Genomic DNA, 25,534 nt, shown 5'->3' with positions numbered 1-25,534 from the left:
ATAGTAGTATCGCAATCGTTGAATCGGCGCCACATATTGGAATATAAGGGTCTGTTCATAAGCTACGTAGACAGTTTAGGGGGGGGGGGGGGAGTTGACAATTATCCACAGCCCATATAAATTAAAAAAAAAATGTATGGACAATTGTCTACGCAGAGGGAGGGGGGGGGTCAAGAATACAAAAAAACTGTCTACGTAGTTAATGAACAGCCCCTAAAAGGGTATAATAAGTTCCATATGCATTCACAAATTAAAAAACAAAGCAACTGATTTTCTGTTATAAGCGTCCCTTCATTCATCCAAGTCATGCACCCACTATGGCAAAGTTACTCGGGACACAATCAATATCATTCAAAAGTGCTATCCTCAGCATAATCCGTTCATTGCTCAACGAATTCATAGAATACACTGACTGACTGAACTGATGTTAATTGTGCTGCTTGAGCTTGTAGCAATCGACGCTTCGTTTCTATGAACCAGAACCCGAACGAGAACACTTCGGCTACACTTCGTGCACGTAAACAATCGCTTCGGCTTCAGTTTGGTTTTCATTTCACCCTCCGCTCCAACTCGAACCCACCGCCTTTCCTTCCACCCAACACACGCACACAAGCACCACTCAAGTCGGCGCGTGACGTCACACCACCAACTTCCGTGGCCGAACTGTCGAGCGCGCGTGGTTGAAATGTTGTGCCGGGCCTCCACGTGCCCTAGAAAATTTCTTGCCTCACACGCGTTGCTCGAAGCAAGCCAGGCAGAGCACAGAGAGCGTCGTCCTCTTCGTTGTTCACCCAGTTCCACACGCTGCCACACACTACTGCCTCCTTCCGATGCTTGCGCCGGGGTCGGGGGGTGGCTGATCGTCGGACTTTCGGCGTTCGGTGTTTGGTTGTGAACGGGCGCGGAGTGTATGTTAGCCCCGTCCTCTCTCTCTCTCAAACACTCCCGTCGTCCGTCACTGTGTTCCCGCTCAGGTTTAGGTTGGTTTGCCGTAAGCTGCTGCTGCCACCATTGCCGTCGCCGTTTCGTTGTGTGTGAAATGTTACGTCCGCTGAGGTCCTCCCCACCCCGCACAACCATGACCACTTTTGTGCTGCACCCTTTCCTCTTCGTCCCTCGTCAACAGTGGGGTTCCTGCCTGCCCTCGCCCTGTACACTGAATAGCGCGCAGGCAGCCTATCGTACCGAGAGAAAGAGCAGAACTGTGCGGTGTTGTGCGGATTCGGTTGCGCGGAAATTTATCATTTTCTGTACACAAGCCCCAGTACCCAGAGTCGACGCGTATGTACGTTTATAGTTTCGGATGGAAGTCAGTCACAGCAGCAGCATCTCGAGTGAGAAGTACTTTTTTTTTCGGTTGAAAGTTTGGTGAAGTGTTGGAAGTTGCAATTGCAAGTCCAGTGCGGTGCAGTACAGTGCAGTGCAAGGTTAGAGTTCGATCGGTGTAGGTCTTGGCTAAGATCTGGCAGCAAAGAAGATTGGAAGCTTTGATCCAGAAGAAAAAGGAGATTTCAGAAGTTAGATCCTGGGATTGGAAGCAAGCATATTTTGGAACAAAGATCAATAAAAGGAGTTTGAGGACACGTTACGCATTGCGTGTGTGTTGTGGGTGGTGAAGAAGCGTTACGCAGTTGTAGCATAAAAGTGAGTCACGGAATCGGAGGAGATTGGACGCCTCCAAGAGTGAGGGAGAACGGGCGATTGTTCAAGGGGATCGGCTCGAAGCGCGACGTGGCTAACACAGCAATCTAAATTTTATAAGAAAAGCCTAGGTCAATAATGTGTATAGTGATGTGTTTTGCTGATACATGAGAGTCGGGTGCTTAGTCGGTTGATTTATTTTTGTACGGCCTGTGTGTCGTAGCCGTCATCATATCTCTCCGAAGTGTGCGGGGGACTCCGCGGGAAACAAGTGGGGTGGTTTGTTTTTCGCTGATATTTTTGAAAATTGATGCCCACGAGATAAGGTGTGTATGCGATCGAACGAGAGTGAGTAAGCCAAAGTCAGTCAGTATATTTGAAAATAACTTTTCCGCGAACATCCACCTAAGCGAGTGCTAACGGATTTGAACGGTGGAAGGACGTGTGTTGGTTTTCGTCTAGTCGGCAAATTGGTGGTTCGCGATTTGTTGACCACCGCATCGCAGTGTGTCTGTGTAGTTTGAAGGTGATTTTTCGTACTGCGACGACACCGAAGACGTTGATTATTTGCGATGTTCAAACTGTTTGAAGGCAACAAAATAGACACCTATACCACCGCTTGATTTTCGTCAATGGTATCGTTGCAGAGTTGAAGGTAAGTGTACGACAAAACTCGCGAATGCTTATATTTTCCAAGGCGATAACGTTTGGTAGAAATGTGTCAATGCTAAATATTTGGCCGAAAAACAGAATGAGCACGCCATTTTTTGACCTTCGCAAAAATCGCCCATCTCTAGAGAAAGAGAGACGGACACACACACCGCACACGCCCGTTTGATTGTGGTGCTGCAGAGGAGGGGGGGGGGGGAGTGAGAGAGAGAAGTGGGCCTAGGGAAATGAGGCAACCCCTCGGTTAACCTTGAATATCGTTTGCCCAAAGAACAAGAGAGCGACGACGCAACCGACGACCGTCACCACCAGGAGGAGGAAGAAGATGAGTGAATCGATATCCGTGTGCTTTGGGTGGCAAACCCACGCACACAAAATGTCGGAGTGAAATTTTCGACAAAGAGAAGAGAAGATCCCTGCACGATTGAAACGCCATCTAGGGACGTGGTATGCAGCTGAATCGAGGAGGTCCCTTCCAAGAATGCAGCCTCGGACAAATTCGGAACAGACCGTTACATGTTCGGAATGTTTTGGATTGACTTGAATTTCGAATATGTTTCATGGGATGGTCAACAGCAACGATCTAGAATTTTTAAATGCAAGGATCAATTGAATGTTTTTTTTAAGAGTTGGCTCAGTATTACTAAAATCTATCAAGTTTAAAAATGCATCGATAAAATTTTAAATCAATATGAAAGCATTCTGAGATTCAATAATTTTAATTGAATTTTACTTCATTTGTTATCTACCGCGACAATGTAAAATTTAGTTGAAATTTCATGTGAATTTCAGTTGACATTTCAAAATGTTTCGTAGAAATATGGAATTTTGTCGTAAGGGCTTTGAAATTTGTAAGACTCAGATTTTGTCATGTCTATTTCAGTAAGCAAAAATGGACCAAAAACCTCAAATTTTGTTTGATGTTTGAATCTAATACTTGTTTCAAATTTTGTTTGATGTTTGAATCTAACACTTGTTTAGAGTAAACTGATCGTTCCGCTCTTGATATATGTAGTTGATATAAAAATAAGTGATCCAAATTCTGATGATCATTTATTTGAGAGAGGCATCAGAAATCTCATATCATTCTAACTGGAATTACAGATTTTTTTTGAGCAATCAAATGATAAGTACAAATTATCTAATAAGAGTTTGTGGAACATTTAAAAAGAAATCATCAATAATTCTGTGAGTAGTTTTTTGCTATGTAAATCCTAGGTATAGGATCCCCAATTATAATAAATGATCCATACTGAACGAATCGTTTGAACAATCTCGTATAATTGCGCTAAGGGTTCCCGTAAAACCAAATTCCAGAGAAAACTTTATTGGAATATTTAGGGGAGCATGCGTTAAAGTGGTTGAATGTGTGCAAGTTTGGTCTCTCTCTGCTTGACGCTCTTATGGGAGCTATCGCCTGCTCTCTACATGGTGTTCACAGTTATTAACTATATTGTTTGGCAAACATGCCCAGGAAAGCCGAGAAAATTTACTATCAGAAAGATGTCCTAGACCGGAAATAAAATCCGCCGCCTCCAGCTTGGTAATACCGTGCCTTTACTGACTTGGCTATCTAAGGCCCCTTAGCAAGCCGCTTAGCAAGATCAGAGAAAGGAGTTTCAGGAAAATCGCAATTTTTTCGTTGCTTACTGAATTAAGTTTTATGAGAAAGATCCGGATATAGTTCAAATTCTTAAAATGTTAAATCTGATGTTTTTAATGAATGTTTACACAGATAAAATTATGAATTTTAATTGTGATGTGAACATGCATTCGCGTAAACTTCTATTTTATTTCACGCAATCGAGCCACTTGTAAGCAGTGTTGTTTATAAATATGGGCTTTTGTATACAATATTTGCAACATTTCATGAAATGTCTCAGAACTTTACACGATTTATAATGTAAATTTACATGAAAGGTGACGCTCCTTTTATGTGCATCATATTGAACAGGAATTTACACTATTTTTCGAATTGTGTACGATTACCAAGAAACAAGCCTGGAGGAATAGCATTCGTCGTGATTTTCAACTGTTCAATTCTATGTTTGAAACATACTGTTGTTAGGTCGTATCGTTGGAAAGAGATTATCATTTTCAGGCTTATTTCACGTAAGTGTCTTTGCTTACGGTATGTCCTCTTCATACAGCGATAATGTGATTTCTAACCGGTACATCAATTTGATTTTGCTATTGAGTGGAACCCTATACAAACAAGATCTAGAAGGGATGGTGAATACCTTACATACATACATACATACATTTCTATGTTCGGATTTTTTACGACCAAAATATCCATTTATTGCGAGTTGAAACATGACTCTGCATTTAGTCCCGAAGCAGTCAGTAGTATAACGGAGCAGGTGAGAATGTGAAAGAATTAAAATAAACAAACAATCTCTAACGAGTGCTTACAATCATAAACTGTTAAGCAGTTTTTGGTTCAGTGATAGAAGCAGTCGTATTGAAAAAAAAAAAAAAGATTTTCTCCATATCAATTCCTCTCTTTTGGGTATAACAAACTTTAGCTTCCTTCATCGATCTGTGTGCTGAAAATAACTGGGGATGTCTTGACATAGCCGTGAGGATGCAAAGAAAAAGTCTAAGAAGAGAATCTCAGGACGTAATGCTTGATTTCACGTCTCACTTTTCAAATCGACTCTCTCTTTCGTAAATAACTCGGCTACGAAAACGTTTTCTGTCATCTGTGTCGTATTAGATGCTAGATTTTTGCTTCTTTCATCGAACTGTGCGTCGATAATATCCGCAAATATCATAACACAGGTCCAAAGATGTAGATAGGATCGGTCAATGTAGATAGGATCTATTGAAAAGTGGCACGAGGTTTCCTGGTTTGTTTTGTAACACGATGTTATCCATTTGTCAACTTGTCACTCCCAACATAGTTTACGCATTTTTGGGTAGTTTTTAAATAGAGTGCACAGTGCGATGGAAGAAGGAACGATCTGACATCGAATACTACAAAAACGTCAGGAAACGTTTTTGTACCCGAGTTATTAACGAAAGAGAAAGTCCATGAAGAGAAGCGATCAATGTAGATTGGGCTATTTGAAAAGTTACACTAGATTTCTCGGTTTGAGTTTACAGTAAAACTGAAATCTAAATAAATATTTAAAAAGGTTCTATTTGATTTGATCCTTTATCTTCATCCACTTTCTCTTTTGATAACCGCTTCTAAGCAAATAGATTTCGATATTTATGATAGTTTGATAGGAGGAGGTTCCAATCTAGCGTCAAAAACGTCAAACAAATGTTCTCCTAGAGTTCTTCTTTGAGTCAAGCTTTGCTCAGTTTGACACTCAAGCTTAAGCATTCAGAGATCTTTATACCGTGGACCCCCGGTAATCTGACCGTTTATAATATGGACACTTTTTAATTTGTACCCCGCTAATCTGCACGACGAGCAAATTAAAATTTGCTCAAACATCATTTGACACATGGAATAGAGTAAAGGAATGGAATGGAGTAAGCCGAACTTGAACGTTTTGAAATGGAACGTAGAATCAAAACAAAACAGCAAATAAGTCTACCAGAAACACGCTTCTCTGATGCTCATAGGGTTACTAAAAGTTAAAATTAAAAAGGACCCCGGTAATATGCACGTCGTTCAGATCAACGGAGGGATTAAGAGAATTCCAGACCAACATGAGAAAAAGGTGGAACAGGTAAACGTAAACAAAGTCTTCAAACGCATATTTTTAGAAAATCAAAACATACTTAAGCAATCTACTTAGTAGCCAGTATCCAGGCCCTTCTAACAATTAGTTATTATTTACACGATAATCTTTCAATGATCTTATCAGTTCTCCCAGCAGATTTTTAAAAATTCATCAGGAATTTGGTTCATAGTATCAAGTAGCTTACACGGAAACACACAACAACCCACCGATTGAGTTCTTTAAACTTACTATTGAGTTTTGCCTTTCATTCACTCTCACGTTTCTTGTCAAAAAAGCAAGAGCAAAACCACCCAATAGGGGTCTTTAGATGCGGCAAGTTAACGTTAAGTAAGTGATTCCAAACTTAATATTGAGTAGTTTGAAGTTGACGTTGGGTGAACACAACTTAGTAGAAAGTAGTTTGTTTACATGTACGCTCTTTAGCTGATGACTTGTTTACAACTTTTGAATTGACTTCCTAGTTTTGTGTTTCTTATCTCGGAAAGTGTTTGCCGAGCACCCAGTAACAAATTTAGCTCAAAGTTTCAGTGAAATATTTTCCAAGATTCAGCAAACAAACGTTATTTTTGCAGAGATCTCAGTAATTTATTTTTGCTTTTTCGCAGATTCGTAAAACGAAAATAAATGTGTAGACCCAAAATGCCACTTGGCTTGTTCAAATTGGTTGTTTACTGCTGTACGATTCAGTGAGCACTAATCTCGGCACTCATGGTTTGTCTTCCATGATTTGCTTGCCCATTCCAATCATATATTGTGAACCCTGAACAGCTTTTGAATGTTTAAGTCTTTTCAAATGATCATTTGACCAAACACGACCAATTTATTTTAAAGTCGGTCAGTCCGAAAGAGTACCTAACGAATGTGAAAAGCATACGGTTTAGTATAAAGTACCCACTAATGATTGGTTGTGGTATGTTATATACTGGAATGTAAAGGGTTTTGTCACTTTGATAGGAATTGAAACGGATAATTTCGCATTCCGGTCCGTTTTTATTTGACCTTTTTCGCGGGAAATATCTGTCAACCGTTTTCCCATTAAATCATCCCAGTTCGTACACTGTAACACCATGTTGAGATAACACCTCGCTTATGTGTCCGTGCATGATAAGCCAAACGTTTTATTATAATTAAAAATAGAAACTACATAATAACACACGAGTTTATAGAATTCCGAGGTGAAACGATTTGTGGTTTGCTTTATTCTTTGCTATCAGTGTTTGACCGATGGAGTCGCAATATTCCTTATTCGCTTCGTAGCGTAAACAACTAATCATAGAATATTCGCTTTCAACTGAACAATGATTCCAAAACTCAACAACCGCACTATCGCATCGTTTAGGGAGGTTCCCTTTTTTCCGGCCTACTACGCACTTCACTATCACGCATACACACACACATACAAGGAGTTATTTCCGTCTATTGAGCGAAAAAAAGCCCTCTAACCATCCTTCTGTCGAGTTGCTTCATCCTCCATCCCCCATCATCGTCGTCGCCAGGGACAAGCATCTGCTCGTGGAGCATATTATGTTGCATTACTTGGTTGTTGTTATGGTTGTAGTCGTTTCATCATTGCCTAACGTTACACAGCAACACAGTGTAGCAGCAGCCTCCTGTGCCTATGTCAAATTGCGTCCTCCGGTCGGCGCCTGCTTGGTGTTGTCATTGCTGCCGTGACCTATCTCTCTGCGGAAAAAATGAGAGCAACCAACATTAAAACGTGGCCTCCTCTGATTTGGATTTGATTCGCTCCGCGCTGTCGTTCCTTCGTGTTGTTCAGTTGGGAGGCATTTTTGTTCTTTTCATTCTTTGCGCGATGAAATTTTGTGTTTGATTGCGTCCTATCTCAATCAAATTTGTACGATCCGTTTGAATCATTCAAAACGTAGGGTGCATTGAAATCAATTGATATTGTCGTCGTTCAAATGCAGTTTGCACATTGCACATGCATTGAAATCCCTTCGCCCCCGGATGCACAAGTAGAGTGCATCATTGCGTTTGCGTTGCAACTACTAATTGAACTCCTCCTCCTGCTTGCTTTTTTTCGAATCACTATGCCGCCGCGCTGCAGTTGCAATCGCGCGTGTCATCCTGGTACCTACCGACCAATAAAGGGGGTGTGGTTTTCCTCCTCCGACTGTGGCACGTTGCATACAATGTGTGTGTGTGTGTGGCGAGGGTGCATTCTGTGCACTGCCATTCGTGCAACTCTTATCATGTCAAGACTTTTTCTCGCATTCTTACGTAAATTTTTTTTTACAGGGATTGGACAAATGGCAAAGAACAGCTACTTCAGCACCTTGCGTAATTCATAGGCGTGAATATCCTAAATTCGTGCGTCGTATTTCTTATTTTCTGGTCAATTTTTGGAGGCTACCCACTCTACGGTCTGCCGTCTGGTGGCACTAAAATAAAACAACTTTCATTTTTTCCCGTTACTCAAAAACCATCCATCCAGCTGGTTCTGCGTGCATGTTTAACTGATGCACTCTCCGGTAATGCACTTTTGAGATGATTATACTGGCGGACTACTACTGGGAGTGAATGCATGGCACGTTGTGTAAGACAAAGTTACAATCACTTTTGTGCAGGGCAGTAAACAGTAAACAGTCGTGAAATTACTGAGATACCGTCGTAGTCGTTTAGAAAGGAGCTACATTCAAGGCTACGGTGGATGGAAGTTGTCATCGATAGCTCTCACTACTGCCCCAGTTTATGGATGGCATTGTGTAATGGGATGGATTAAGAATGTGATTTGAAGGGTGGTTTTGTTGTGTAAAATTGAAGCGGTTGAATCCATTTATGAGGAATTTTGGTAATCCAAAAAGTACGTTTGTTTCCCAAATCATTTGTTGAATTATGCTTCTGGCAATATAGATTCTGTCTGAAGATTTTTAATGGCTACATCATACCTCAGATCTCTGACTGCGATGTCGGTTTTGGCTGAATTAAATTCAAAAAGATAATCGTAATCCAAGCAAGTTTACAAGTTTTTTCTAGATTTTTTAAGTATTCGTCAAGCCTAAACCATGATCTACAAAATTTTATACACTGTGCTGCAAAATTAATCAGACAAAGGCCGATTACCTTGTCATTGACTTTTGTCTGAGTAATTTTACACAGTTTAGTATTTTTGTAATTTCCGGCAGGTATTTCGTCCACGCAAAATTCAGCATGTGTGTACTTCTGTGTAAAAATTTCAGCTCAATTGATCATAATAGAAAAAAGTTACAACTTGTCAACGTTGGCTAGTTTGTGTGAAAATCGGCCATTATCCGTTTTAAAGCCCGATTCAAAGTAAATTTGGACGCATTGAAGTGATCATAACTCAAGAATTAAACAACATACACGGTTGATCAAAACGTTAAACAAAAGGGTATTTATTCAGCTTTCAAACGATATATAACAAGTTATTACATTTTACCGTTTCGAACGAACTGTCGCACTTTACTTGTGATCGATGCCATCATGATCTGCACAGTCGCTAGTGACACTGTACCGGTGAACTTATTCCAATTTAAACGCATTTGTTGTGCATTTGTCACTTCTTTACCGCATCCTCGAAGTTTTCGCTTGACAATTGCCCAATATTTTTCGATCGGTCTGAACTCAGAGCAATTCGGATGATCAATCTCTTTGGCGACGAAATCAACATTGTTTGCAGCATACCATTCTAGTACCTCCTTAGAGTAGTGGCAGCTGGCTAGATCCGGCCAAAACATAACGTTGGTCTTGTGTTGCCGAACGAAGGGTAAAATCCGCTTTTTCAGACACTCTTTAATGTAAACCTTCGACGTTATTGTGTGAGATGTGATGAAAACCTTGGTTTTAAGGCCACAGCTACAGATTCCTTGACAAATCATTAGTTTCCGAGCAAACTTATCAGCAAAAACAAATTTATACCAGGAAGGGACATGCCCGGTAAAATTTTCGTCCGGGGTTTTTTTTATAATCCATTTTGACATATGTTTCGTCATCCTTTAAAATACAGCCATCAAATTTCGTCAAAACTCGTTTGTATAGTAATCGTGCTCGCTTTTTGGCCACTAAATTTTGTTTCAGGGAGCGATTCGGATGTTTACTGGCACAAAAAGACTTACATTCTTCTCTTGAAAGGATGTTACACGCGGTGGAAAAGTTGGAATCGTATTTCTTTGCCAAATCACGTATGGAGACACCTGGGTTGCTTTTCACGTACCTCAACACCTTTCTCCTTAGCTCTTTGTCCCTAGTGCCACTTTTATGATAGATGCGCTGTGCTCTATCCACACTCTGAGTATCCTTGTAACGTTTGATTACAAGACTCACCGTTGACTTTGGGAATTTTAACACTTTTGCTATTTTTGAGGCTGACCACGAAGGGTTCTCTAGATGTTTGTGCACAATTAATTTTCTTTTCTCAAGTTCCATGATCCGTAATTTCGGGATGCGTCGATCAATCGAGAAAATTTTTTCACCAATTTCTTCGTCAATGAAACATCAACAAATGCCTGTCAAACGATTTTTGTTCCAACCACCAGGGGCATAACCGTGCGTCCAGATTTACTTTGAATCGAGCTTTATTTTTCACCATAATTGATGAGGTTTTTGGATGGCCCTATTTTGTATTTGATTTTATCATTTCTTCTTCTTCTTGTTCGCATTTCAAGCTTATTGCTTAGTGCATATTAGCTTATTGCGTGCTCTCAACTTAGTGTTCTAAGTGCACTTCCACAGTTATTAATTAAGAGCTTTCGATGCCAATACCAATGCATGAAATTGTATATTGTGTGACAAGCACAATGATACTCTATGCCCAGGGAAGTCGAGAGAATTTCCAACCCGAAAGCTTCCCTCGACTGGACCGGGAATCGAACCCGCCGCCTCTGGCTTGGTAATACCGTGCCTTTACTGACTGGCTATGAGGCCCCTAATCATTTCTATCTTTCTTGAATTTCTATTAAATTAGTCATATTAAAAACAGGCATGTTGGTCATTGTCACAACAACCACATATTAATTTTTAATCAGCTTTTTGACAAATTGATCCAAAGTTAGAGCAATATTTGTGGAGTTTAAATATCTTCCATAGTAATTTCAATACAAACTTCAAACCATTTGCGCGACTTCTGAAACTTCATAAATCAAAGTCATTTACAAATTTCACTGTTTCTACACATAAGTGGCGTACACCATATTATATAGGTGCTGAAAAATTAATAGTTGTTATAAAAATCAAGGTTCATATTTTTTGCTCTGTTTAGATCATGTTCAACAAATTTCATATTTATTCACATTTTCGATATCACTGTTTCCTGAACAAATCACTAAATGAATTTGCGTCAAATTATTATTTCATGACAGTCAAGCCCCAACACTACCAAGCCTTATTGTAATCACGGCATCGATTCTTTCCAAAAATATACCACACTCACACGAACAAAAGCTTACATCATCAGACAACCAATCAATAGATTACGTGCGATCGAGGTCATACCGAGTGAGAAAAGGAAATGCCAAGCACAAAAAAAAATGCAAAATCCTAAAATTGAAAACCTCGTTGACGGGGGCGTTAAACGAATCGACCGTTTTAGCAACCGGTGAGCACTCGAACAATCGTTTCAAACATGTGTTGCCCTCTTATTGTAGGAAAGATGACAGCACAGCGAACAAAAAATAATCGAGTAATTAAAAAATGGGACATCTCTGTTTTTGGTGTGATTGTTTTGATAAAAAAGAGCGCAAAATTGCATCTCTACCGAGGGGGCAGCAAATCCACAAAATTACCTTGCATTCGAGGGGACCGTGAAAGAGGACACTAAAATAGAAAGTTTTTCTCCCGACAGTTTCATCTTGGTATTTTTCTTTGGTTTTAGTATCCATCAAGTGTCCATTTTGAACACTTGAATCCTCTCTTAAATGAATGTCAGGCTAACGTACCTTCCCCATCCCCACCAATTGCAGAGACATAAAGGGTGTCCCACATCAAAATGCATCAGGGAAAAAACGCTGAAGAAAATTATCAATTGGGTATTTTCTCTTGAAAATTTGGGTAGAAGTAGTTTAGAGTGTATTATGTACACTGTATTTTTTATCGCTGTCCGTTTTTCGAAAGTTGGAAAAAATGGCGTCACCCGAAAAGCAACGTCGCGAATTGATTTTGCACAAGCACCTGAAAAATCCTCAACTCTCTCATCGGGACATCGGAAAACAACTCGAAATCGTGCAGTCAACGGTGAGTCGTCTGATTAAACGTTACTACAAAACTCTGAGCATCGAACGGAAGAAGAAATGCGGTCAGAATGGATGTTCTATTAGTGATCATGATCACAAGCGTGTCGTGACAGCGTTTAAGCAGAATCCCAATGTTTTTCTCAGGGGTGTGGCCAAAAAGTTGAATCTGTCCATGTCTTTCGTTCAGAGAGCCAAAGACCGGGAGGGACTGCATACGTACAAAGTGCAGATGGCTCTAAATCGTGACGAACGGCAAATACGATGGGAAGTCATGGGCCCGGAAACTGTAAACCCAGATGCTGAAGAAGCGTCATTGTCTCATCATGAGACTTACGTCAAGGCGGACTTCCGGTAGCTTCCGGGGCTACTGTTCTTCACCGCCCAGCACAAGTTTGATGTTCCGGAGGAAGTAAGGAAGCAGAAACTTTCAAAGTTTGCTAAGAAATACATGATTTGGCAAGCGATCTGCTCATGTGGCAAACGGAGTGCGCCGTTCGTGACTACTGGGACTGTAATAGGGGAGATCTACCTCAAGGAGTGTCTACAGAAGCATCTGCTTCCTCTGTTGAAGCAACACGAGGGCCGTACGATCTTTTGGCCGGATCTAGCTTCGTGCCACTATTCAAATGTTGTCCTGGAGTGGTACGAAGCCAAGGACATAACCCCCCCCCTCCCCGCACCGGAACCAAGGCCAATCGAAAAATACTGGGCTATTATGAAGCAGGCACTGCGAAAGCATCCGAAGGAGGTCAAATCTGAGACGTACAGAAGCAGCTGCAGCCAGATGTTGTACAGAACCTAATGAGTGGAGTTAAGCGTAAGGGGCGAGCGTACGGTTATGGTATTGAAGTTGAATGTAATAAATATGCCAAAAGCCTACTAATGGGTTATATTTTATTGTCTGAAAGTTTGAAAAGGATCGGTAAACTAGGTAATTTTCAACAGCGTTTTATTTTCCGTGATGCAATTAGATGTGGGACACCCTTTATTTCACAATTAATCCCAAATTACTGTCTAACTGTGGAGATAGGTTTTATTGGTAACGTCTGTTTGGAGCTCATGCCACCTATGAATTTGTGCAACCGCGTTTATACTATCCTATGGTTTGATATCAACTGTCCATATTTAAAATTTCAGAAAGGCGGCATTTTTGTATAATTGAAAGCTTAAGTTTAAGTATATTAAAATACTAAGTTCAATGAGCTGTTAAATTAATGTCAATATAGGTTAGGTTGAAATTTATTAGCTCGCGAAAGTATGAAAGAATATAATTGATTGGGTAGATGTACCAGTTATGGATATACGTGCCTATTGGGGTATGTTCCAATTATGGCCTATGGGAATTCTATAGTCCATAATTGGAAACGCCATAATAGCAACGTATGGCCATTACTGTTACATCTACTATAGCTCCGTTAGGGTAGAGACGCTACAACTGTTTCTGCATATTGGTGGTACACGAGCAAATCGAGCGACCATTTCTGTTGGCAGTCCCGGTAGTAGAGTCACCCCGTTAGACTTCGAGCGAACCACATGATCGTATAATCAAACGGTTACTTTGCAAAAGAAAGGCTCATTCGATTTGTATCGTCATCAAAAATTGCCTACTCATTTTAAACTTCTATTCACAATTTTCACACTGCCGTACCCTAAAGCACCTCGGTACTTATTCTTATTTGAATTTCGATTAGGCTACACGTTTTCATGGAATGTTTTTATTGAAAAATGTCGAATTGAAAATGAGACGCGAGTCAAGTCAGCCGAATTTCAGCTAAAATTTGAATGATTGCCAATTAGGGTGGGTCAACTTTACAACCCCATGCTCCTCGCTGCTCTTTCGGTGCGCATTGAGGTCCACAACAACTGTGCAGAATTTGAGCAAACTCGGTTATGATCTGGATTTGTGCGAGAATTTTAAATTTTGTATGGACAAATATATGGAACATAACACGAAACTATTAATTTGCTTAGCGGCGCCGGTGGTGTAGTGTACCATGTATAGTATTCCCAATGTTTAAATTTTGGGCAAGCAAATTAATAGATTCGTGTCATTTTCCATGCATTTTCCAATACAAATTTAAAATTCTCTCGCAATTCCATATCACAACCTAATTCACTCAAATTTTGCGCAGTGTTTTGGGACATCAATACTCATCGAAACTGCAGTGGGGCATATGGTTGTAATCCACACTTGTTCCAGCCCATAGTGATCAGTTTTGCAAACTTTCATGGGAACCCCAGAGGGCAAAGTCTGATCGATTTATGAGTTGGCATGGAGGTACTCATCGTGTATTGTGACAATTTGGATGATTTACTGCCAGTTCCAGTAAAAATCTAACTTTTGACCAAACTGCGATGAGCGGAAAATTTAATGAGAAAAACGCATGCATGTACATTGCGACAAAATCGGATCAGCTTCAGAACATTCGCATTTGCTTAGTGCTAGTGCTAGGGTAGCAGCGGAAGGAAATGGTGACATAGAATGTCACACAAAAACTCATTCCACTTACGTTCGGCAGTCCCGCATGCGCTTTGCGGCTTGACTGACTTTGAGTGGCCTCGAAAAAAGTTGGCTTAAATTTGTTTGCGAATGAATACGTTAAACCTAACATGCGTTCCGAAACAGGAAGAAGACCAAAGAGGCTAAACATTTGAAATGCCAAATGAAGTAATAACAACCAACACGATTGACCTATCCAGGGACAAACTGCGCAATGCGCCGGGCCGAAGAACCCCAACCACACACAATGTCGAAAATTGTGTGCTTTTAGTGCTGTATGGTTGATTTTTCTCGGTTCTGTTTTTAAGTATCATTTTTTTTGGTGGCTTAATTCGTCGGAAACCGTAGGAGGTTGTTAAATTTGGCTGTTGTGCTGTGGCATGATCTAGCTATTTTTGGACCGTCGATGGAGATGTGTGCAATTCTGTTTCGCAGATGGTTATAAGCTTGCAATGTTGCTTACTTGTTCGGTGCGGAGATTCCAATTTGCATAAGAAGACGTTAAGCTTGGTTCTATAATCAGCATTACTCAGCTATGATTCAACGCATATGCCAAGCAACGAATATGCATCACATATCATATCAAACGATTGTACAAAGCACAGAGGAGTATTTGAGTGGAAAAGTTGGCCAAAATGGTATGCATGCATCTTTGCGTTTAATTTGGTTTATTTTCGATCAAAGTGTTCTGTTACTCCATACGTGAAGTTTACGATTTTCAAAGTTGGGAGGAAATGCTTTACTAGTATCAACATGAAGCTTTAGTGCTATAATTTATGAACTAGAGAAAGTTCTGAAGAGGATAGCTTGATAGTTCCGCTATAGTACGGCAGTGTGAAAATTGAACAGAAATTGAACAATACAATTACTTAAATTATACTTTGATGGATCAAGGGATTTAACGTATGTCCTCAAATTCAAGGCAAGGCAAAGGGGGCGCGATTGACTTGCTCATAATACTGTCTGTGGCTGTCGAATAGCTCCAGCGACGTTTCATCACTACCTAAAGCTCCACGTTGCTGAAAGAATTTTCAGGCAATCGTGTGTTATAATGCAACTACTGTTTTGAGACGACTACGTTGCTCAAAATTCCCATCACTTCTTTGAAATGCTCCTCATAATGTCCTTGGAATTCTCTTTTGGAAATTGTAGCAATTATCACCAGAATATCCTTGAAATACTTCTCGGAATTACTTTGAAATTTTCCTCAAAACTTGGTAAGAACTACCATTGGAATTAGGAAGTCAATTCCCTGGAATTTTCCATGGAATTACCTTTAATTTTTTCTTTGAATTCTTTTAGAATACTGCTAACAAATCCATTGGAATTATATTCAGAATTTTCGATGAATTCACTTCAGGATTTTTTGTTTAAATAGTTTTTAGAAGTCACTTGCAGTGATTTTTTTTTAAAAAAGATTAATCCTCAAAAATCGTTTGATATGCAAGTCAAGACTTTCTTGGAATTCATATGAATTCTCAGTTTTAATTTTAATCGTTATTCAACCATAAACATTCTCCAATACCCCCATCGAATTGATGTTCTGGATCATTTTTTAATGAAAACTGATAATGAAATTATCCTTAGAATCCCCATGGATATCTCCTTTGAAATGGCGTAAAATTTTCCTCAGAATTATCGTAAAGAATTCCTCAGAATTCTCTTCTAATTTTTCTATTTAGGAATTTAACCTTGGTAATTCCGATGAATTATCCATAAAGTTACCTATGAATCCTAGTAATAATTTCCATGGAATTCTACTCAGAAGTACCTTTGTATTCTCCTTAGGTTTCACATAGAATCTGGCGTGAATCTGAGTTTTGTTTTCAAATCTGTAATCATGGTAAATCGTCAATGCCCAACATCATGCATATTTATCTTTGTTCCAGATTTTTGAAATTCTCTCCAAATATACAGTCAGGAATCCTTTCTGCCGGAGTAACGGGGCGTGTATAAGGAATCGGGAATAAGGATACCCACTTGGAAAAGTTCGCGATATTTCACGAAGTTCACCAAGGGAAAAGTTTGCGAGTCATAGTGAGTTTTCGCGAACTTTTCCATCGCTGCCCACTAGACTGATGGAGAATTTGAAATTTTCGCTCCACAGTACTCAAATTGTTTCAAATCGGGTCCTGGTTAGCCTCAAAAAATTTGAACTTATTTGGAAAGAAACTGACTTGGCATAAGCAGTTTGAAATGTACATGGAAATTACTATGGAAAAACTAAACTTTTCGTTCATTGTCTTCTAGTTTTGTTTTCCTTATTGTACTGTTAAAACATTCTATAGCTATTCTTATTGGAATTTTTTTCAGCTAAAACTTTGTAGAAGACCTGCAAACGTCAAATTAAAAAGTTATTAATTATTTAAGAGGTTGATAATCTTATGACATGATCAAGCAGCTGTTTTGTGGGCAACATTGTATTTTGCAGTGTGACATCGTAGCCTTGATGTTTGTGCTCTATTCTACGCGCCAGAAACACAAATGTTGCCTGCCGAATAGTTGATTGCACGTAGTCATAAGACACTTGTAACTTGAATCATTTTTAACTTTTGCTCCTTACGCTTATCAAAAAGTGGTAGCCAACAAATTTCATACAAGCACAACTTTCAATTTTTAAAGCAGAGTGAAATGGTGAATTTTGAGGTAGCTATGAACAATAAATTTGGTTTTCCCATAGTAATTTCCTTATAAACTTTGTGCCAAGTAAGTTTCATACCAAATAAGTTCACATTTTATAAGGCTAATCAGTACCAAATTTGGAACCCTTTGAGCGCTATGGAGCAACAATTTCACAGCTTATGGGATTTTCACTAATAGGGGCTGTGGTGGATTATCCCCTATGTTTCAATAAATATAGCTAATTGTCTTCGACAAAGTTATTGTACTAAGTTCTACCAACAAGCCTGTGCCATTTGATTCCGCTTTAATTGCGAACTACGCCGCTTGAGGCGCTTAACTTTCATATTACTTAGGACGGGCACTATAATCCATGGAATTTGGGTCCAACATAGAATATCTCGTGATCCTGGCCATATAGAAAGTTGCTGTCTTGAGCAAAGTTGTTTAGGTGACCATATCCTTTCAGATGGTTGCCATACTAGTTCAGAACTCTTACACTACGCGGCGCTAATGTGCATATGAGCTGCCTGTAGGTATAAGCTGTATCTCAAAATCCTGGCCATATAGAAGGTTACTGTCAACACCAAAGTTGTTCTGGAAAGCATGTTCTTTTGGATTGTGATTATCTTAGTTCAGTACTCTCTCACTACGTGGCGCTTGTGTGCATATACATTTCTTGTACATTCTGTATCTCGAGATCCTGGTCATATAGAAGGTTACTGTCTTGAGCAAAGCTGTTCATCTGACAAATTCCTTTCGGATGGTGGTCATATTAGTTCTGAACTCTCTCGATTCTGCTCTCAACTTAGTGTTCTAGATGAGCCTCGTATGTCCTATTCTCAATCGGAATAGGACCCGTTGGTCTGCGGTGTTCCCGCTTGTGTCGGATTTTATGTCACGGAGCTTAACGTCCCGCGAATTGAACCAGAGTTGGTCCCATCGTTCTCGTATAACGCTGTGGACTTCTCTTATTGCGTCCATGGCTGGTATTGAGATATCATGTGGCTGGTTCTTTCTAGCTTTACCCGCTAGACCAGGAATCCAGCAAAATTTGACGTTTTTTTCTTTTTGCGAACTGCCGCTTCAACAGTTTCGATCCACGGATGTGTAGACCTACCGGACTCGAGAGCATAAATACAGCTGGCTGAGTCCGTTAGGAAAGCTATTGGCTTTTTGGGTGATAGCGAGTGTAGGGCTTGTGACAAATTCTCCAGATGCGAGTATAATCATCCGGATGTAGGTTGGGGAGAGGATTTTAAGGGCCGTATGGCCTCCTCTGCTAACTAGATCTATTCCGTACAGAAGGCGTGACGTGATGATCGTAGACCGTACCTGCAGCAGTGAGCGAGGGGCGCTTCGAGGAAGTCTTGGTCCAACCATGGTCAGGATTTGAAATCATTGATTATCGCCCATTTGACCACCGCGTTAACAGCAATTTGAAGCTTTCGGCCTGCTACGATCAAAAGCATGTCGTCGGCATAAAAAAGAACTTTGACACCATTTGGAACCACTCAAAAGATCGGTTGCATAGCCACGAGGAACAAAGTCACAGGCAGAACCGAGCCTTGCGGGACTCCGTTCAGGTGTTCAATAAGTTCGAATACTCTTTAATAATGCGTTAAAAAAAATAAAAATACAAAATTTTCTTTTCTGAGTAAATTTTTATTGAAGCAATGTTTATTAAGAACCTCTACGACATATTAGCTGGGAGCACCCCCCCCCCCCCCTTTGTGCTGTATGACATCGGCATCTCGTCCCAGATGTTGGAAATGAGCTTATTAAATCGGTCCATAGTGCTCACTTGATGTTCACTCTGCTTGGCCAGCATGTACGACCATACATAAAAGTTCAGGGGATTATGGTCCGGGGAGCTGGGAGGCCACAAAGTCTTATCGAGAAAATCAGTCAAATTCTCGCGACACCACGCTTGGACGATTTCGCCGTGTGGGCCGGTGCGCCGTCCTGTTGAAAGACGTAATGATCCTTCCCGTAGAAGTACCGAAGTGCCGGGGCCACAACCTTGTCCAGAACCTCGGTCTTATAGTACGCGGCGTTGATTTTCACGTAATTCTCGATAAACGCCAGTGGGAGCCTCCCACGCCTGGATACGCCCCCCCAACCATCACCGACGCGGCGCTCTGGAATCGCGGGATGTTTATTTTCGACTAGGGGATGCTGGCCAACGTCGGCGCCCACAGCCGATCATTTTGGACATTGTGCGGCTGTTACAACAGAAAGAGTTTTTCATCAGAAAACACGAATTCCTGACCTGTGTGCGTGTATCAGTTTAGCAGTCGCGGTACTCCTTCATCGTGCGCGGTAAACAAACAACAAATGACAGCAAGTCGACACCGTGTGCGTCGGATAGCCTATATATGAGGCTAAAGCTGACGCCAATACCTATACACAGACTGCACATGGTGTGCACCTACGCAACGATGAAAAGTAGTATTCGAACTTATTGAACACCCTGTACACAGGTGAAAAACTATGGAGCTTTTCAGAATGTTGTACATGCGTCCAGACAAGCGCCATTGCTTCAGTGTCCGTAAAATCCCATGTCTCCAGGTGGTGTCATATGCCTTTGTCAGGTACAGAGACGCAATTAGACAGTGCTCATATTTTCCGGGTAAATAGCTTTCCAATTCTGCGAAATGAGTTTCGGTGCCACGTCCGGATTGGAAGGCGTTTTGTCGCTTATCCAGTTGTCCTTTCGTTTCTAATTCCGTAATTAGTCGCCGGGTGACAATCCTTTCAAAGGTTTTAGACATACTGCATAAAAGTATGATGGGTAGAAAAGCAACAGGTCCGGTCTCAGGGGAATCTGGCTTCGGAATTGGTACCATGATCTACGTACGCCAGTTGCTTGGGAAGACGCCACTATGCCAAATGCGATTAAACAACTCTAGTAGTGCGGTTATCTCAACAAAACGAAATGGTTGATTTTAGTGGTTTTTTGAGTTCAACTTTTGATGATTTAGAAAAAAAAAATGGTTTTACAAGAAAATTTTCTTAAGAGAAAGAGATAACAACTTATGTGTTTTAGACTTTCTATGTCTTGTTTCAATATTTTTAAAAAATCAAACCGTATTTTTTTTAGTGGCAGATGGTATTTTTATTGGTTCCTGAAATAAGTAAAATTGAAAAAAAAGGGGAGGGGGTAGTCCAATTGTCCCAGAACTTTGGATTTTTGAATTTTGCCCTAAAATAAGTGGTTCCACCAATTTTGGTTAAAATTGGAGAGGGTCGAGGCAACTGGTTTGGTTACTTCAAGAGCTAAATGCGTAACAGTATATTTTTCCATAATTGTGACTTCCTGTCGAATTAGTCAAGAACCGTCCAAACGGTGACTGGTGCGTATCGAAATGAACCATATCTACTTAAAAACGCTTGAAACTATGAGCCACTCATGATGACTCGCCAAAAAAAATGTTAAGAGTTTGCAAATTTACACAGACCGGTTTGAATTAGCGAAATTCCTCGCACCAAATGTCTCACACTAATAAGCTGCCAGAGGCTCTGAGAAGACTACAGCCAAGCTCGGGCAACTATGTGTTTATAATCTCACCATATTTATGGGTTTGGCGGAAGGTGGGTCAAGATGGCCACCCTAACGAAACACGAATGAAATGCTCACAGAACAATTTTACAAAATTGATAATCTTCGGAAATAGTTCAACTTCCAAAAATTAACTGTGCTTTGTGTTAAATTATCATGACAAATGGGATCAATTTCATTATATTGTTGTGTGTGGAATAAATTTTAGGCATTATATCCTAATAAAATTATGGTGCTCGGCTTGTCCCATTCAAGATCAAATTTTCAGAACTTAATAATACAAACCTTTAAAAGCAAATTTGAATGTGAAACCTGGGAACAATATTAAACAACAGTAACATATTGTGCAGGCAACCAATGTTCGAATAACAAAGAAGTTAATTACACATTATTTTATAACACCAGAAAACGATAGCTGTAGATTTGAAGACATACTTCAAATCTCCTCGTACATCGTACGAGTTAGGTAAAGAAGTGTGCGTTTGACTTGTACTGTCGCATTAATGGCCCTTCGCTCAATTTCAACTTCTATTTAATTTTCATACTGCCGTACTCTAACGGTACTATCTACCTACACTCTTCCAAGACCATTCTCTAGCTAATAAATCATCACTCACACACAATGAAGCTTTTAATATTAAATAGCATTTCCAACCAACTCTGAAAATCGCAAACTATATTTTTGCTGTCGTATTATTTTTCGGTTGATAGCAGGAGTGTCTGTTTTTATCATTTACCATTACACGCAAGGAATATCTTTGCTATCACGTCTCATGTATTTTTTTGGTTTTATGAGGGTTTTGTAGACCACGATTCAGACTTGTAGAATGCTATAAAACCTCTATAAAACTTACAATGTTACTTGGGGTACGAGTGAAACGAACAAATGAGTTTACAATACATCAACGAAGACGCGTTTGTTGAACTTCACCGGTGCTTGATTATCCAACCCAAAATTGTCAAGATCAGAAGCGATCCTCAGAAGCACAATAATCAAATTCAAAATGATTATTTTGAATATTGTCGACCCCAGAGCCTAAAACCTCGATATTATCATCAATTCAGCACGAGGCAATAATTTTGCATCGATCTGTGTGTGAAAAACAACGCAACACGTGTAAAATGAAAATAATCATTTTGCAATTGATCCTCAAACTCATCCCCACCAATATGAAGACGAATATTAATACTGACAACAACACAGACGATAATACAGCCACGAATGAACAAAAACAAAATTTGTCGACTTCGATACTCAGAGGCGGTTGCCTTGATCTGTCAAAATTCAAATTCATGCACAGCGGATGCACTTCAATCGTGTAAAAAATATGGTGTAATATTACTTGCCAAAAAGGTCAAAATTATCATTAATACGGTGCATGAACTGACATTACCCTGCTTTTACTGCATTTGTTTATTTTTGTGGTCATAAAAATAACATGAGATTTTCGACATAATTGAAGTGCATCCTCTTGGATGTAATATTAAAATTTAGTTTTTGTTGTGTGCAGGTATTTGGTCTATCTGTTAAGGTTGTCTTCATTTTCAGCTAAGTTGAGTGTAGAAGGAATGATTTATATCAGCACTGGATAGCAGTACTACAATCTAATCAGAATTGTTGTCTGAGCACTGACAGGTCTTCTGCTTGATTGGCTGCACAGCAAAAAAAAAAATTAAATATTACATCCAAGAGGATGCACTTCAATCATGTCGAAAATCTCATGTAATTTTTATGGCCACAAAAATAAACAAATGCAGTGAAAGCAGCGTAATGTCAGTCCATGCACTCTATTAATGATAATTTTGTCCTTTTTGACAAGTAATATTACTCCATTTTTTTTACACGATTGAAGTGCATCCTCTGTGATGTGACACCAAAATTAATTTTTTCTGTGTGCACTTATGTTACAGTTTCGTTGGCTGCAGGTACGACTTCTTGCTTCTCTCTCATACAGGGCTCTAATTTTTACCAGCTTAATTGTCAAAAGGTGCGGTTCAGAGACGATACTCCTCTTGCCCCATATGGCCATCTTACCCCACTTTTCCCTAGCTCGGAATAGGTTTCTAAAAATGTTTAGGGAAATCCCATTTTTTAAAGAACGAGTTCGAGAGCAACCAAATTTTCTAATGTCGAATCTGCTGTGACCATATTACCATACTGAGCCAACCATATCATGCAATCTAACATCCAAATCCTGAAACACGCAATACGAATCCATACCATTGAAGGACAAATCAGCCGGACGATCATGTTTCTAACGTCATTTCGCGCTCTGCTCCAGCTTCGTGCTCATGACAAACCCGAAAAAAAACACCAACCGGCATCATCCACCGGCAGGCCTACCTAATGTTGTTTCATGTTGACCACGGACTCGACGACGGCTTTGCGTGGTGGACTTTTTGCGTAGGACCGAACTTACCGAATTTTTTGTCTTCTTCTGTTTCGATGTCTTCGTTCACCTTCTTTCTACTCTAATGGCACGCAATAATAAGCGGGCCCCAGCCCAGGCCAGTCAAGGCAGCGAAAATGTTGTGGTAGTTTAGTGGTGTGCCGCTTTTATGGGTTTCCTTTCCTCAATCAAAATGATTTGAGTTAAGATTGGTCAGTTCGCAAAGCCGCCTAATCCACTTGATTCGCTGCTTGCCGGCTCTGGTCGTCGTCGGAAGCTATTTCTGGACGACTGATGTGGCGATCGGAGTGTTTGGGTTCGGGTTACTTTTGAGGTCAGTTTTTTTTTTGGAGAAATTTTTGATTTTAGAAGACCCGATGGTCATGGTTTGCCAACTAACCGGAACGCATTTCGACATTGACGCACGTGAGCCGCAGTCAGTCTCAACGGCTATTATGGAAAAGTACTGGAGAAAACAGCAGCATCCGCAACGATCGGATTGCGCGCCGGGTGGTTCGTTGACCGATGAGCCACTCTGTGGTTTCTTTCTTCTTTTTTTTGGGGTCGGAATGTTAAATTCATGACCGTGCTTAAATTTCTCGTACACGTGCGAGTGCGTGGTGTTCGCGCATAAATTAAATGGATCGATGAACTCGCGGGGCGTTTTTCCCATTGACGTAGGCGATTTCAATGAGCCTCTCTGCTGGGCGAAGAAACGTGTGCTTTTAATTAGGCGATTCAGCTGTTTCTTTGGCCAATGAACAACAATGTGTGCAATAGTGATGCTAGTACTTGCGGCAACGCGGGTGCATCCCATGCTTTTTGGTGGAATTGTGCAGCTAGTGAAGGTCAACGGGTCTGCAATATTAACTTCGCTAGCTTGTGTTATTTTACTAGTCTTTTCCTAAAGCTCTATGCCACACTGTATGTTTACTAAAAGTTAAATAGGGTTGGGACATTAACCCAATACATACGTTTCGGAGGAATGCATTTTTTGACGATATTTCAATAGCAACCAAAAGTATGCATTTGTATTGTCCAACTGACGCATTGTTCAACGAAAAATTGAAGAGCAAGAGATTTTCATCAATGGGCACAATATTTAGATCCATGTGCCAACATTTGAGCCATTTCCACTATATTCAAGGGTGGTCAGCGAACTGGGAAAACCTGAAAAACCAGGAAATAACCGGGAATTTGAAGAGTAGCCGGGAAAGACCAAGAAGCCAAAAATACGGTTAGTTAAATTATAAGATGTATTTTTATTTTTAATGTATGTACAAGTTTATTAAGAATAATATTAGTTTTTATTTTCTACGAAAACATATTTTAAAGTTTATGAAAATTTAACATAGAAATTCGTTATGATTGCTGAGCTATGCAGGCTTTAACTTTATTAAATTATGTGCAACTTTTACAATTTGTTTAATATATGAGACGGACCAACTCAGGGCTGAAGGTATCTATAATAAAGCAAAATAAGAACAATTAGAATTTGTTCAATATTAACAAAAAAAAAGTTTAATCGTAACGTAGATTAATTTCCGGTGACTCTAATGTCATGTTCAAACTGGGAGTTGTAAAGTGTTACAAGCTGTTCACAAAAATGAAGAACAATTGTGATACATTGTTCTTGTACACGAAATCGCTTAAACACTGTCCACTCACGGACACTTGGAAGAGTGTGGCGGTCCTCGGCTCGAAGGATCCTAGCAGATTGGCCATCTTCTCCGTTAGGAGAAATGCCACGACAAGAACAATATCGACAGCGATAGCGACACAGAAAATTCAATTCTTTCTAGCCTTCCCAAGTAACACATAAAACATCTTTTGAAAAAGAATTAGAACGGATTGTTGTATAAATGTATTATAAGAGATGCAGAAAACATCCTACGTTATATATGAGGTTTAAAGATGTTTTCTTCATACTTCTTCGATTCAACATTTTCCAAAATAGTTTTCTTTTGCTTTTATCTTTAAATGTTATTTGAACGTGCATCTTACTGTTTTAATACCCCTATAAAACTTGTCGTATACAAAATCAATCCAGATTGACGTAAACATTGACGGTGCCATTGAGGTTCATGCAGTGATTGACAGTTTCTTATGAGATATTCGGAGGTTTGTTATAAAGAAAGTTGAAAATACTTTTTTATGACATCTCATAAATTAATACAACTGAAAATGTGCAGGTTGTCTTATAAGGAGTTGCAAATACGTTTAAATAACATTCAGGCAATTAG

The 25,534-nt window shown here is 39.9% G+C and overlaps 1 protein-coding gene across 1 annotated transcript in view; it reads left to right on the top strand.

Annotated features, from left to right (window-relative positions):
* Window positions 1–1,182: 1,182 nt before the first annotated feature.
* The window catches only part of Kr-h1 (Kruppel homolog 1), a 73,917-nt gene continuing 49,565 nt past the window's right edge, over window positions 1,183–25,534 (top strand). The window contains exon 1 of the mRNA XM_065237987.1: window positions 1,183–2,296. The gene's annotated coding sequence lies outside the window, so the exon portion shown is untranslated. The remainder of the gene's footprint in view (window positions 2,297–25,534) is intronic.

This window comes from Ochlerotatus camptorhynchus, unplaced genomic scaffold, assembly GCF_037179485.1.
Source record: "Ochlerotatus camptorhynchus isolate MF236.1 unplaced genomic scaffold, CSIRO-AGI_Acam_v1.1 ptg000670l, whole genome shotgun sequence".
Classification (NCBI taxonomy): Eukaryota; Metazoa; Arthropoda; class Insecta; order Diptera; family Culicidae; genus Ochlerotatus; species Ochlerotatus camptorhynchus.
This window is presented reverse-complemented; position numbering and strand designations above follow the sequence as displayed.